At 26.6% G+C, this 16880-nt stretch overlaps 1 protein-coding gene across 4 annotated transcripts in view; it reads left to right on the top strand.

Annotated features, from left to right (window-relative positions):
* The first annotated feature begins 828 nt into the window (after positions 1–828).
* The window catches only part of LOC117169067 (phospholipase B1, membrane-associated-like), a 44620-nt gene continuing 28568 nt past the window's right edge, over positions 829–16880 (top strand). For all 4 annotated transcript variants that reach the window (XM_033355177.1, XM_033355176.1, XM_033355178.1 and 1 more), the window contains exon 1: positions 829–1044. The gene's annotated coding sequence lies outside the window, so the exon portion shown is untranslated. The remainder of the gene's footprint in view (positions 1045–16880) is intronic.

The raw sequence follows: 16880 nt of genomic DNA on the forward strand, positions 1-16880 counted from the left end.
CTTTTAAATTTCATCTTTTTCATCAGAAAATTAATCTTGTTTGTGGATAATTTAGCTTTCATTTTGCAGGTTCAACCGTTTGGTTGAAAATTCGTCTTTTTGTTTGAATTCAACAGGTTCAAAAGGTTAAAAATTCGTTATTTTTTGTTGAAAATTAATTAAACGTTAATTTTTTTGTCTACTGGTCTGAAATTAATATTTTTTCATAATAATTTTTGTTTCTAAATTGTGAAAAAAATGCTGCTTTCACCCACTAAGCTACGGAGAAACGAGATTAATTTCTTCCCAATACCCGGATACGGATCCCATCTGAGCTTGAGAGCAATTTTTTCTCAATTTAGAAATAAAAATCCATCTTAAAAAATATGGATTTCACAACAGTGGACAGAAAACAATTAACTTCAAATTATTAAATACATTTTATACGTTCACAAAAATAAAATAATAAATGAAAAAATGGAATAGTTACATTTTCATTTAACAATATTAATTCTAAAAAAAAAAAAGATTGCCATTGACCCACACAGTAAATGGGATTTTTTTTCTTTAGATTACATGTTGCGAAGCATCAAATGAGTAAATGTCGTAACAGAAAAAGGAAAATAATACAATTCTTTCAGAAGAATAAATAATTTCGCAAACGTGATGTCATACTAAATTTGTTTCAAAATGGGAATGCAAAACCGGATCATTAGCGAACTATTCTGAATTTACGTGCACAATTCTTATCTGATTACGCCACTTCGAATGTTCTAAAGTGGGGATCAACCGGGAAAATCAGTGTCTCTTCTTGTCGCCAGTGCTTCATTCAAGTTCTGTATCCTCCTCGGAAAGCACTCGGTAATCGCAGAAGCGATTTTTCTCATTGCTAGTGAAATCATCAGTCAATATGAGAGTTTTTTTTAAATTATCACTGTTTTTAATCAACAAAGTGAGTGCCGGGATTTCAAAATGAAGATTTATTAAAGAGTGATTCAATCAATAATGATTTTATTATCTGTTTTGTGAAGTGCTGATAGTTTTTGAAAAGAGTGACAGAAAATCGTAAGTATTTTGGAGAAAAAAATTATTATTGTTATTGATAAGAATAATATTTATAAATTAATAAACAACCTTTTCTGTTTAAGTTTAATTTCTAAATTAAAGACGAAAAAAATAATCCGTGTTTGAAACAATTTTTAATCAAACTAATTATACTTTAAATCAAGGAATAAAGGTTTAAAAAATGAGTTTCCCTTTAGAAATGGAAACACTGTTCTGATTGTTAAAATTTAAGATTCAAACTTTACTACGAAAATGTTTGAAATTAAAAAAAAATAATCTGGCGATCAAGATTAGTTAATATTCTGATAAATTTCTCGATGCAAATTAAAAAAATCAAAATAATTCTCGTCCTTCTTTCTTTTTTGATTGACAATAAAGAAATATTTACAGAAAATTTTTATGATTCAATATATGAAAATGTTTCAAAAAAGAAAGAAAAGAATGTTTCTTTTTCTTCCCTCATTTTTAATTTACATTTTTTTAAATTTAGATGTAGACATGTAAGAGTATGTTGTCTAAATTTGATGTTTGGATTCTTGGTATTTTTAATTCCCCAGATTGTTATAAACTAAAATTGATTTAAACATTTTTTCAACTAATTGATAAAAAAGGTGTATTTTGTACGAAAAATATTTGCTATGGTAATTGAAATTACCATTGTACTTTAAAATAAGCATACCAATGTACCTTTTTTTAATTATCTACAAATTATTACAGACAAATAATTACAGGAAAATAGGGTGACTTTTTCCGAATGTAAGCAAATAAATTCTTTTAACTAATATTAATAGATATTAAATTGAATTCAATATAAAACGTTTTAAATTCCCGAAATTTATAGTCGAATTATACTGCATTTTCAACAAAATATTTGATTTTTCAATCCAAAAAGACGACTTTTGAAAAGAGGGATGAGATTTCAAGCTGAAAAGTAAAATATTTTAGGAAACAGTTTACTTTTAAAACATACAAAAAGCAATTTTCAATAAAAAAAATCATTCTAAATAAAGAAGGATGAATTTTTAAACGAATAGTTATATCAAAAAATCATTTTAACTTAAAATAGTTGCATGTACAGCCAACTAGTCGATTGTTCAAGCCAAAAAGACGAATTCTTCAGAAGACAGTTGAATTTCAATTAAAAAGTGTATTTTTAACCAATTAAGATGACTTTTTCATCATAAAAAATCAATTTTTAATTGATTAGTTAAATCTGCAAGCCAAAAAGATGCGTTTTTTCAGAAGACAGTTGAGTTTTCATAATAAAAATTATCTTTCAACAAAACAGTTGCATTTCCAAATAGATAGTCGAACTTTCAAGCAAAAGATATGATTTTTTAACAAAATAATTAATTTTCAACCAAATAGTACAATTAAAAAAAAATAGATTTCAACCAAACAGTGGAATTGATTCAAATGTTTGAAATTTCAAGCAAGAAATGACTTGAAAAAAATAGATGAATTTTCAAACCAAAAAGAAAACAAAAAAAAGTTGATTTTTTAATCTAAAAAGTTGAGTTTTCAACAACAAAGAAGAATCATAAGAAACTAATTTTCAACAAAATAGTTCAATTCGCAAACTAAAGGTAAATTTTTTTTAGAAAACAGTTGAATTTCAAAAAAAATAGTTAAGTTTAAAAAAAAATACATTTCAACCGAACAATTTCATTTACAAGCAAATAGTTGAACTTTAAAGCAAAAGAGACGAATTTTTAAGAAAATATTTCAATTTTAAACCAATTACTTGAAATTTTAACTTAAAAAATGAATTTTCAAACGAATAGCTTAATTTTTAAAAAAATAGTAATTTTCAACCAAAAACAGTTGCATTTTCAAATCATTATAGGAATTTCAAGCAAAAAAAATTGAGTTTTTTTAGAGGAAAGTTGAATTTTCAACTTGAAACGTACAAATTTTCAAACAACACAGTTGAATTACCTGCCAAAAAAGATAAATTTTAAACAAAATAATTTAATTAAAAAAGAACATATTAAATTTGCAAGCATGTAGACTTTTAAACCAAAAAGAAAAAAATGGAATTCTTCCAAAAAGTTCAATTTGGGAAAGAGTGTGAAATCTCCTATCAATTAAAAAAAAATTGGAAAAAAGTGGAATTTTAACAACAGTTTCACTTATAAAGACTGAAATAAAACTGTCCAAAAATTATATTATTTTTAAGCAATTAAATTTTTATATGGTTTATTCAGAAAAATAAATTTGATTCAAAAGCGAAATTCTGAAAGGAGAAAGCACATATAATTGAAGAAAAATATTCATTGTCTTTCACTCTAAGACAAGTTGCTTTGATATAAAGAAATTTATTTTCATTGAAAGAAATCTATTTGATTCAAATGAAAATTTTTCTTTAATTTAGAATGATTTTCATCTAATAGGTCAACTTGAATTCATGTCTAAATTTTTTAGGATATATTGTACCTTGAAATTCATTTATCAGAATAAAATGTAAAATGGGATATTGTAATCTGCCAGGCTGTTAAATAAATAAAATGCAAAAAAAATCGATTTAATTTAATAATGCCTTGAAATTATTAAAAAAATAAAAATAAATTTATTCACTTTTAATTCAATAAAGTCGTATTTCAATTACGTGATCTAATTTTTTTAAATTCCATCTATTTTATGGAAAGGTAAAGCCGAAAAGACATTTTTTTTTGCAAAAAAGTTTGAAATTTAAATTAATAATATTCCAAACATACATAAACAATCATTGTCAAAATTAAAATTAGAATTAATAAAACAACTTGTTTTAAATTGGTATCCTTTTCCAAAACTGGGATGCAAATTAGCTCTTTCAAGGATTTGATTTGTTGCTATTGTTCTCCTGATAAACCTTAGTTTTTAGTAGAAACTGTTTTAGAAAATTATTAAGCAACTCATTAAAATAAACAAAAAGAAAGAAAAAGAAAATAATTTATTTAACTAATTTCTGTTTTCACCTGTGAATTAATCTAATGACTATCGTAAATCTCTACATTCATTGACACGATGGGAACTCGAAAGCAGGAGCCCATTGTATACATTATACATTAAACGTCACGACACTCGTGCAATGCTCAATAAGTTGAAGATGCAAATTGTCGCGTCGCCGTCGGTTTATGAATTACGAACGATCGCCTCGCGCTTTTCATTCTGTAAACAGTAAATGTATCTGCGATTGGAGTCTGACATCCGAACTTAGACCTGAAGGGAAAGTAAGTCCACTTCCATGTGCGGAAAGCAGAAAAGGCACTGCGACAAACAGTCACTTTATGTCTTTCCTAGCTTGCTTGCAAATCCTGATAGTTACGAGATTACGTGAACCAATTTTCATCTTTCAACTTTCAAACATAACTTACTTCTTCAAATTAACCAGACGCGGATCCAGAGATGTGACATGGAGGGGAGGGCGTAGGAAAATCGTATACGCATAGAGAGCTATGTCTAATTAAATTGACCAATTGTTAACCAATTTTATGCCAACAATCAGTCAAATCATGAATTTAATATTCCAGAGTTGCTTCTAATAACAAGTTTCTGGTAATTGTCCGAAATTAATTTTCAAGCTAAAACGGTTATCTTTTAACAAAACAGGTGAATTGGCAAACAGATAGTTTTTTTTTTCAACCAAAAAGATCAATTCTCTACAAATTAGATACGTCTGCCCCAAAATAGTTAAATTTTCAAACAAACTGTTGAATTTTCAAGCTAAATAGAAGAATTCTTCACAAAACTGTTAAATTTTCACAAAAAATAATGAGACATTTGATATTTAGACTACAAAAGATTTTAATTTTGAATAAAAAGCAGTTGAACCAATCCAATACATATATTTTGGGTCAAATAGTTGAATTTCAAACCTAAAGAATTAATTTTGTACAATGATACGAATTTTCGACAAAATACATGAATTCTGAACCAAATAGTTGAATTTTCTACGAAAAAAGACGAATTTTTAACAAAAAATGGAATACTTTCTTTTCCAGTTGAAACTATTTATCTTAAAAAAAAGGAGGTTTTTCTACCTCCAAGTAAAGTTTTCAAGCAAAGAGATGATTATAAAAATTATGAATATTTCTAGGAATCTGTATTATCATCAGAGAATAACAGAAATTCTTAACGTCTTTACAGACTCGATGGACCTATGAATTACAAAAAAAAATCAATTTACTTTGAAAAAAAGATCTTCTCCTTTCGCTCCACAGGAAATCGAGCCACAGAACTTTCGATTGCTGGTCGGGTGCTTTCCTATTAAGCTACCAGAGAGATCGAGAAAAGAATCCTTTTTCAGAAATACACGCGTTATCATGCCAGGCGTTACAAGTCAAATTTTTCAAGAAATCTGTATTATCTTCAGACAATAACAGAATTTTTTAACGTCTTTAAAGACTAGATGAAGCTATGAATTAATTTTTTTTTTAATTTAATTTTTGTTTGAAAAAAGACCTTCTCCTTTCGCTCCGCTGAGAATTGAACCACAGAACTTCCAATTTCCGGTCGGGTGCTTTTCCATTAAGCTACCAGAGATATCAAGAGAAGAATCCTTTTTCAGAAATACACGGTTCATTCCATGTCAGATTTACAACTAAATTTTGTTTTTTTATACAAATTTTTTCCATAATTCTTAAAAGGAAAAAAGAAACGTATTTGTTTATTTCACTCAGATGCGAAGAATTTCTAAAACACCGATTTTTTTTATCTGTCGACCCAAAAAATCGGTTCTTTTCAAATGCTTCGTAAATTGTCCAATTTTTTAACTAAAAAAATGGCACCATAAGAAAAAATAGTGTAATATGGTTTACGTTAAAGTCAATGATTGATGATTTGAAATTAAGTTTTTTAATAATTTTTTTGCAACAATTTTTCTAACAATTAGTATAATTGCCAAATGGCCATCTCCAAATGAAATAATTTTTTTGTAATTTTATATTGCAGTATCTAGAATATTATCTCAAAATATAAAGGTGGACGGTTGAATATTTTGTGAAATAAAAATAATTGTACGTGACCACGCGCCACCCACCCGCGAGTCGTGCACGTGGTCACTACCCATTCACGATTTTATGTATTTATTTTATATAAATCTTGAGGTTTCGTTGATTTTATTTAATTTTACAATGTCCAGTCTCTTACAAGAGATATTCTAGTCTCTCTCTCTCTCTCTCTCTCTCTTATAACAGACTGGAAATTACAAAATTAAGTGATAACTAGAAAAAAATAAAATTTATATAAAAGACATAAAATCTAAAAGCTTTTTTATTATTTTTGGAAAGCGAGGTGATTAAGGCATAATTTTACATGCAAAAATAATGCACATTAAAAATATATTTTTTGCCCAATAAATGAAAAAAGATTTACAGGAATTTAGAGATTTCGATGGATTTACAAATTTTTGAAAGATTTTCACAAATTTTTAATAGATTTTAGGAAATTTTAAGGTTTTCAGGGAATTTGAAAGTTTTGATAGTATTTAAGGATTTCAGTTTTTGTTATTAATTTTTTTCTGGTTAAAAATTCTCAATATCAAACACAATATGTTTCACGCAGAATTGATTTTCTAAATAAAAAATTCAAGCGTTTTGTAGAAAATTCGATTTGTAGCTTAAACATTCAACAATTTGGTAGGAAATTAAACTATTTCTTTAAAAATTAACTATTTTGTTTAAATTGAACTCTTGTTAAAACTGAAAGACTGAAATAATAACTTTATTTTTTAACGCAAATATTGTACAATTATAAATTTTTTATGATAAAAAATTAATATCCACTGAAAAAATATTAATTTTAAACCAAGTAAGTTAAAAAAAAACAAATAATTTTTAACCAAATAGTTGCATTTATAACCATCTAGTTAAATAATTTAATTTTCAAGCTAAAAGATTATTTTTTAGAACTTGAATGAAAGTTCAACAAAAAAGTTCATTTTCAAAAAAAAGAAAAAAGAAATGGAATTTAGAAGTCTTGAGAAGTCTATCAAAGACAGTTAAATTTTGAACAAAAAAGTTTATCTTCAACCAAGAAATATGAATTTTTATCCATAAAGGTTAATTTTTTATCCATAGAGGTACATTTTTAAAATAAAATAATGGTCAATTATTTCAAATCGCACTTTTTTTAAATTTACAAATCCTAAGCAATTTGTGGTACAAAAGTACTAGCAAAGTACTATTTTCTTTTTTTTTAATTTTTAAGAGTGTTGATGGGACCTTTTTAGGTCAAAAATATTTTAAATTTCCACTTCATTTTTTTAGCAGGACTTTTTTGAGGAAAAATGTGCCAAAAGAGTACCAACTTTGGTTTGAATTTTGGCCAGCTAAAGTTTAAAATACGTCCCATTGGAAAAAGACTTTTTGAAGAGAAATTTACCAAATTTCGAAAAAATCAAGTAGAACTTTGCTGGCACTTTTGCCAAAAAAGATATGGCTTTACCTGTACTTTTTTACTGAAAAAGTCGAGCTAAATAAAAATTAAGCGGGAATTTGTTTGGTACTTTAATTTTATTTCAGCACTAATTTTTTTTTTTAACATAAATTCAATCAACGCCTGTAGAAATTTCGAAAACAGTATAATAAGACTGTTTCTAGTGCTTTTGCGCCTAAAATTATTTAGTGAGCACGAAAATTTATAAAGAATTAAGTTGAACTTTTTTTATATTCTTGCTCTATAAAACTCGTCTTCAAAATAAAATAAATAAAATGCGGATTTTTCAATACTTTTCTGGTACTTTTATTACCTTTCAGACTTATAAAAAATTGTATGAAAAGTTTATCATTATTATTATTTCAATTTGTAACCAAGAATATATGACAGTTTTCTTTTCTGACGTCACTCAAGGTTTGCTAATTAGCAGCCTCACATTGAATAAATTTTAATTTTTTTAAAGTTTACATAACAGTAGAGCGTTATAAAAAATGTATTTGCTATAAATGAGTAAATACTTGTTTCTTCGGCAAGCACAATCACAGAAGGTTAAAGAAGAACCACAAGAAAGTATTTCAAAACTTTACCAACAATTTATTTTTATTTTCTTAGTTTTATGTTTAACGCTAATTGCTTTATTATATAAATATTGGGGAAAAAAAGTTTAGGAATAACAAGTAAAACATGGAATGTAAATTATTGTAAAACTGATGTCAAACTTTACATCCTGAAATGCTCTAAAAACAGGGCAAATAGGGCGATTTTTCAATAAAATAGGGGAATAATAGGTAAATAAATTATTTTTTTTAACCATAATGTAGAGAACAGGTTTTTAAGAGTTCAAGTAGAAATATATTGCATTTTCAACAAAACAGTGGGATTTTTAACAGAAAAAGATGAATTAAAAAAGAAATTTAATTTTCAACTATTTAAATAAGATGAATGAAATATAAACCATAAAAGATAAATTTCTAACAAAACAGTTGAATTTGTAATAAAATAATTTACTTTTTGAACAAATAGTAGAATTTTAAATCAAATAGTAGAATGTCTAGTCGAAAAGGTAATATAGGAGACTTTTTAATAAAAAATATTTAACTTTTTACCAAAAATAGTTGGATTTTCTTATCTGGTTCTATTTATAAACATACTTAAATTTTGAAAAAATTCAAATTTTGGTAAATCTTCACAATAATTCAGTATTATATAGATTATAAAACTTGTTTTTAAAGAAAAAATATTTATCATCTACTAAAAGCTGCGCTTAAAACCGAACTGTTAGAAGCTAGTTATTGATAGTTATTAAAAATGGTTTAAAGTCTAGAAATTACTGAATTTGTGTTCAATCGAGTTTAAGTGATAAACAAATAATATATAAACATTAAAGAGAATCATTTTTCAACAATCTCTTTTATTTTGTGAATTTATTACATTTTTCTGAAGTAGAAAAGATAATATTGAATGAATATTTTCTTGATAGTAGTTACTGATAGTCTATTCGATTAAATTAATATTAAAATTTATTAGTTGTTCCTAACTTTCCTTCATTATTAACTCACTAAGTAAAAAGTTGACAGAAAAGTACCATAAGAAATTCAGAAAAAACTGAAACTTTGTAGCAATTATCTAAGAAAGATTATTATAAACAATAGTTAATTATTGAAAAAATTATGTTTGTAATTTGAATTAATTATTACTTCACTAAGTGATTGAAAAGTTGACAAAAAGTTGAATATTTAAGACAAATCAGTCATTTTCTAACGTTATTGGAAGATAAGATTAAGTAAAATAATAATAATTCGTTTGAACAATTAATTTTGTTAATTTTAATCAATTATTTACCTCACTCTAATTAAAAGTTCAACAAAAAGTGAAAATTTCTTGTAAAAACTACAATTTTGTAGTATTTTACAAAGAGAATATTATTAGCAACAATAAAAAATTCTTTAAACAATTGTTTTTGTTAAAATTAAATAAGTTTTACCTCACTTTAATTGAAAATTGGTCAAAAAATGGAAAATTTGGGAAAAACCACGACTTTCTATCTCTATTCTAAAAGAAAATAGCTGAAAACAATAATAAATTGTTTAAACAATTATTTTAAGCATTTAATTATTAGAACAAAGTAATATTTGATGTGTTGGAAACAATCGGCATTAAAACGTCCGCAAAGAAATCATAATTAGCGCCAAAAACTCGCAAAACCCATTTTTTCACTTATGGGGTTTTTTTGGGACCCCATAAAACAAACTTATGGTAGTGATATTTAAAAAGTAATATATAATTCGTATTCTATAGCTGATTCTTAAGAGAAATATAAAATGTACAAAACCGTCATATTTTTATGGGAAGTACGTGTTAAATTTCACGGGGCTTAGGCCGCCCCTAAAAATCATTAAAAAAAGGATTTATTTTGGTGTGGATTTGAACAAATTATCGGGCAATAAAGCATGAAAATTTGAGAGAGAGAACGTTTGGACCGCCCTAATATTGACAGACCATTGTACTTTATTATAATTAATTTCAAAAATATTTTATTTTTATAGATTCAACGAAAAAATATTTTAACTTTAAAGTTTTATTTAACACTTTTAATACTCGTAGTAAAATATTGTAGTTTTTAATAAAATAATTGTGTAGGGGAAACCTCCCTACAGTGAATAATTATTAATAAATACGCAAATATATGCAAAATAATTAATTTTAAAATAAATTTATTAGCTTGTATTGTGTCTTAAAAATTGATTAAATTTAATTATTTATTCAAATACATTGTATTTTTAATTAATCATTATCAACATTTAATTAACAATTCAATATAGAAAAAGGAAGAAAATAACCGCTTTATATTATATGAAGTTTTTTGTTGATTCTTTTGGGGGCTTTTCGTAAGTTTGTTCTTGTTCAAAAATAATGAATTTGAAAATATTGTTGTATTATCAGTGCTCTATATTGCAGAATTAATAAAAAAACTCATAAATTTCAGAAATTGTAGAATATCCATTACGATTGAGATATCTCAAAAAAGGATCTCATTGGAAAACTTCCTAGAGATAATATTTTGATAACATTTTAAGTTTTAATTTTAATTATTTTATACAATTGTGTCTAAAATGTTCCTTTTCGCACACCATTGAATTCAATAATGATTTTTTAGGTTAAGTCAGCAGGACCACCACCTATTTTATTTTATTTTACAACTCAAAATTCTATATTTTAATTTTGAAAGATTGGTAGAATATTAAAAGTCAATAATTAATGATCGATATTAAACAAAAAAGAACCTTCCTTTTTTTTCAAATATATAGCAACAGATTTGCATTTCATTGTTCTCAATATTTGTCATCCTAGGGCGAAAAAGAACAACTTTTTCACCGAAAAAAAATTTTGAATGATTGAGAATGAAATGAACACGGTTAATAAAATATAAAAAATTCAATTATTTACGCGTATGAAATGGAAGCTTTTAAAACTTTTCAATTGGTTATTTTGTGAATAAAAGCCGCTAAACTGCAAAATTTTAAACATTTATGTTTTATACATTGCACAGTGCATAGATTTAAAAAAACATAAATCTAAACTATCATTTTCAGTGCTCTATATTGCAGAATTAATAAAAAAACTCATAAATTTCCAAAACTCTATCATTTTAATCAATTTTAAGTTAGAAACATTTTTGTTAATCTTTTAAAAATTGGTTTAAAAAAAATCTTTTCGAAAATTTCCAGGAATCTAATTAAAATTTTGTGATTATCTTGGAACGCGAATTTAACCAACTGCTTTTTCAAAATCCTGCAAGATTAAAAAAATCGAGATCTTATTAAATATTCTTTTTACAATAATTTAAAAAAATCATTTTCAGTTGCGCTGCAAATTTTGATACTTTATTGTTGATTTTTGTACTTTTCTGCACGAAAATATAAGAAAAAATTAGTTATTTGTATTTAATTGTATTTGTTGATGAATTTTGTACATTTACTTACAAAAAAGTATACGTTTTCACAAAAAAATACAGTTGTAGAAATGATTTACTCTAAGTAATTTTTAATCAAGCATTGAATTTTCAGCAAAAAGGTTGAATTTTCGACAAAAAATTGAATTCTTAGCCAAATACTTGAGTTTTATTAATTTCATCTGTAAAGATGAGTTTTAAATAAGATAGTCGAATTTCCAAATAAAATAGGTTACATTGTAGCAAAACAATTGTATTTTTAACGAAATTGTAGAATTTTAAGAATAAATTTGAACTCTCAAGAACGAAAATTATTTTTCAATTTAAAATTCAATTCAAATAGACGAATTTTCAATGAAAAGGATGATATTTTCACCCAAAAAAATTATTTTATAACAAAATACTTGAAATTTTAACAACATACTTGAATTCGCAACAAACTAAATAAATTTTGAACAAAATAATTGAATTTACATCGAAATACTTGATTTTAACCTGCGAAGATAAATTTAAAACTAAATAGTAAAATTTTCAAAGAAAAAAAATATTGAACTGTAATAAAAAATAGTTGAACTTTCAAATACTTGCATTGTTTAAAATAAAAAATAATATTTAACGAATCAGTTGCATTTCTAATAAAATAATTTTATTTGTTAGAAGACATATGAATCTTCAATCAAAGGACGACGAATTTTCTGTCCAAATAGAAAAGTTTTTAACAAAAAAGTTTTAAGAAGACACTTGAATTTTCAGCGGTTAAATTTTTCACGAAAAGAACAAACTATTTTTAACAAAACACTTGAGTTCAAACAAATTTTTTTTAATAATTGAGTTTCTAGCCAAATACTTGAATTTTTATTTTTTACCTGCAAGGATGTTTAAAACAAAATATTCAAATTGTCAAATAAAATATATTAAAGTTTAACCAAAAACAGTTACATTTTGATCAAAATAATTGAATTAAAAATCTTGAATCTCCAACGAAGATGATGAGCTTTCAATTCAAAAATAATTAAATTTTTCAGCAAATATTTGGATTTTTAATTTTTAATTTACATAATAAAAAAAAACTTCAACCAAAAACAGTTGCCTTTTCAACAAAATAATTGCATTTTTTAGAAGATAGTATAATTTTCAATCTAAAAGGACGAGTTTTCTGTCCAAATAGATCAATTTCGATAAAAACAGTTAAATTTTCAGCTGAAAATATTATTTTTTAACGAGCCACTTATATTTTCCAAAATAAGGTTCTATGCTTAAATAATGACTGAAATTATCTACCTACAAAGATTAATTTTAAATTAAATGATTCGATTTTTAGGAGACACGTACATTTTTAACAAGGACCGTGAATTTTGAATAAAAAGGACGAATTTTTTTGTACAAACAGACGAATTTTCGAACAAAACAATTATTTTTTATGAAGTCTCGTCGTTTCGAAATTCCGGATGACTAGGCCAAAAATGTTCATAAGCTTGGCTAGTCGCCCCGAATTTTCGGGACTAGTCCATCCACTTTTCTAATTCCCCCAAATCTTCAGGATAACTAAACACAGCCAATTTTAAAAAAAGTAATTGAATTTTCGAAAAAATATTCAAATTTATAATTAAGTACTAGAATTTTTAAGTAAATATTCGAATTTTTCATAAAGATGAATTTCCAACCAAATACTGACATTTTCAAATAAACAAGATTAATAATAATAATAATAACGAAACAACTTTAACCAAAAACAATTGCCTTTTCAACAAAATAATTAAATTTTTTCCGAAAACAGTTGAATTTTCAACGCAGAAGATGGATTTACAATTTAAAGGAAGGAATTTTCTGTCCAAATAAATCAATTTTTATCAAAACAATCGAATTTTCCACCAAAAGTATTTTTAACGAAACACTTCTATTTTTGAATTGTATATTCTACCTACAAGGATCAATTTTCAAGCAAATATTTAAATTTTCTAACGAAAAATATTAAATATGAGCTATGTGATATTAATACTGGTAAAAAACTGCATAATAATCTTCAGCGATTTTATTTCTTTTTGCATATTACACAATACATAATGTCTTTATAAAGACTTTATGTCAGGTTAAAACATGTTATCATTTTTTTAATCAAAATTCCAACCTAAGAAGAATGGTAGAAGCCTCAAGAAAATTTATCAGCTATTATTGATGGTCAAAATTAAAACTATTGACAGCCCAAAATGCTTTTTTTAAATCATGAAGCAATCCTGATACTTTTAAGATTTCAAGATTTTCAACTGTGACTCTAAAACATGAAATACGAATTTTGCCTTTCATAATCATTTTCTCAAGAGATGTCATTAATGATAAAAGAGTTGTGAAATGTCTTTAAAATGGACCGCGAGTAAAGTATCGAGCAATGTCATCAACTGTAAACTACACAAAAAAAAACACACACACACACACACATTAGCCAGATGATACGTGAAACACCTTTACTTTTAAGTTCTGAATAGTGCCGCTATTTCGGTACAATCAGGTAGTAAAAGCAGGAACCGCATATCGCACGCGTGTTGCGAATGCTAATGACTATCGTTACCCGCGCGAGTTTCAGATCGCCAAATTGCGATTTAGAAAGCAAATGATAAGTGATGCCAAGAATGCTGGCAGGTGAGAATTTCAAAGAAGACTCAATCGCTCAAAAGAGAAAAGAATAAATTTAGTGCCCATCAATGGCGAAATTTATTCTTTGTTGACTAAGATTGATATCACCAGAAATTGACAGACAATATTATTGGCATTAATGATTGCTAAATCAAAAAGAAGCACATGGATACGTTCGGCATCAGGAAACTATTTTAGCCTATACTAGAATATCATACGCACACGCTAACTTTTGTATTCAAATTATTTTTATTATTGTTTTATTTCAATAAATAATTCAAAAAGTTTGTTTTCTTAGTTTTATTGTATAATAAAAAATTATACAATTATTATTGATTAATAGTTAGTAGACTGCTAATTCTAGCCGGCATTGTACTCATTTTACAACATCACAATAAAAAAATTATGTGATTGTGATAGGCGTATTTTTAACATAAATACATATTTATGGTAAAAAATTATGGACAATATTCAGATAATGTTGTTGGTATAATTTTATTGTATTTTATTTATTTCATTATTTAATCATTTGTATTTAAATTTTAGTGAACTGCCAATTCAGACCGGTACTATACTCATTTCTCAACATCACATTTAGAAAAATTATATGATTGTAATAGAAGAATTTTAAATATTTATTATACAAATTATAGATATTATTAAAATACCTAACATTAAAGTAAGTAATGAATTTATGTTACACAGAAAAACGCTGGTGTTAAATTTGTTGCAGCTCAAATTTCATTGGGCTCCCAATGATCATTTGAGAGAGTTTTCTAGTCTTAAATATATTCCTCTGAACGTAGGTGCCCATGTCAAAGCAACTATTCGCTTTGCGATATTAGCCTAAATAATTGTTAGAGGCATTTTTACTCCAATCACTAGTTCACTTCACTTCGTTGAATACTGAGGGGATAACAATTGACCAAATGCATGGGATTCGGTTAATGTTTGCTCTATTTTTCTAATATCTTTGTAGAAAGTAATTTTTCTGTATAAGTGCGATTGAAAAATAGTTTTTCTATTTTAGGGACTATTTAATTCAATAATAAAATGATAATAATTTTTATTCATACGTACATTAGGGCTGAGCGCTGGTTGGCTACCCTTTGAAGCGCGATTGAAAATTACATTGAAAAACAATTCTTGTGATTCAAATAAATAATTATTAAAATATGCACAAAAATGTATACAGTTTGTGTAACTTTTGATTTCAGATAAGAAAAAATTTATAACACATATATTTTATAAATAACAGTTTATTTTCATTGAATTTGAAAGACTAATATTTCTCAAATTATTTGTTAATAGATACATTTTTTTAAATACCATATGATATTTCAGCAGCTTGATACATAGAAGCTAATTGCAGAATATAATAGTGATAATATTTGAATAATTCTAAAACAAAATTTCTTTTTAAACTAAATGTTTTGTAAAATATAATTTGGTCATTGGAATTCACTGAAAATAAACTGTTATTAATATAATATATGTGTTGTATTTTTTTGCCTGAAATCAAAGTTACACAATTTGTATATATCCTTGTGGATATTTTAATAATTATTTACTTAAGTTACAAGAATTGTTTTTAATGTAATTTTGAATCGCGCACCAAGTGCGGCCGATGAGCGGTCAGCCCTAACGCAAGCGCAGTAGTTCAGAGTGCCAACATTGGCATCACTGGTCACAGTATAAACCGGAAAAATAAATCAAATCAGCCGGCAGGAATAAGTTGGGATATGAAAGCCTCAATTAGGTATTTTCACTTAAACCATCAGCTAACTTCACTTTGTTAAAAGCTGTGAGGGGAAAATGGATCAAATGCATGGAACAAAACTTTATTTCTGTAATATATTTGTAATTGTTCATCATTATTATTATTTTATTATTTCATTAAATAGTAATTAAAAAATAAAAACTATCTTTTAACTACATTTATATAGAAAAAATTACCTTTTACGAAGATGTTAGCAAAATAGGGCAAAAATGAACTGAAACCCATAAATTTGGTCCCTTATTCCCCCCCCCCCCCAGCAATCTACGAACTGAAGTTAGCTGTTTCTTATCAGTTTGAATGTTCCCGCCGCTATATTTGAAACATTGCAATGTTCCACGAAACTCCCAATGTTTCATGAAACTTTTCATCAGGCTAAAGTTTCATGCAAATTTACATACCTACTCATCGCGAAAAACAAATTTCTGTTTTTATTATACAATTGTATTTACCTTATCTTTCATGTATGACACTAGCTACTGCAAGATTAGATATCTAAGGTACCTTTAAACTTCCGCTAAAAATCTAGTGGAAATTTGTTCGAACGACCAGGCATCAATTTCGATGCAGATGGTCACGACTTAGCTTGTACATCCCGACTTTGGTGGTTTGAATGTCATATAGTAGGTTTTGACTAACCTAACGTTTGGATATTACATCACGCCAAGTACTATTTTTATTCCAAGACTATTTAGTCGCTGGTAAATGAGAGGAAATAAAAATTTAGGTAATTATTATTATAACTTACCTGCTTATTAACATCTGCTTCACTTAAATAACGACCGACAAAATGATCTTGACAGGTGACTTACAGTTTGTAGATAACACTTCCCGTGCAGAAATCTCGGTCTGGCCCCGATCGGGGCCAGACCAGTCCAGGTCGGGTCCCGATCGGGAATCCTGGTCGGGGCCAGGCCGCACATGAAACACACGCCCAGGTCGGGGCCAGGTCGGGACACCCGATCGGTGCCCGATGAGTCTCATTATAATCCATTCATGAATTTCACAAATGGAGTTTTAATATAAGTAAACACGAAACTATCGAATAGTCCTCTCCTT

Source organism: Belonocnema kinseyi, chromosome 3 (genome assembly GCF_010883055.1).
Source record: "Belonocnema kinseyi isolate 2016_QV_RU_SX_M_011 chromosome 3, B_treatae_v1, whole genome shotgun sequence".
NCBI lineage: Eukaryota > Metazoa > Arthropoda > Insecta > Hymenoptera > Cynipidae > Belonocnema > Belonocnema kinseyi.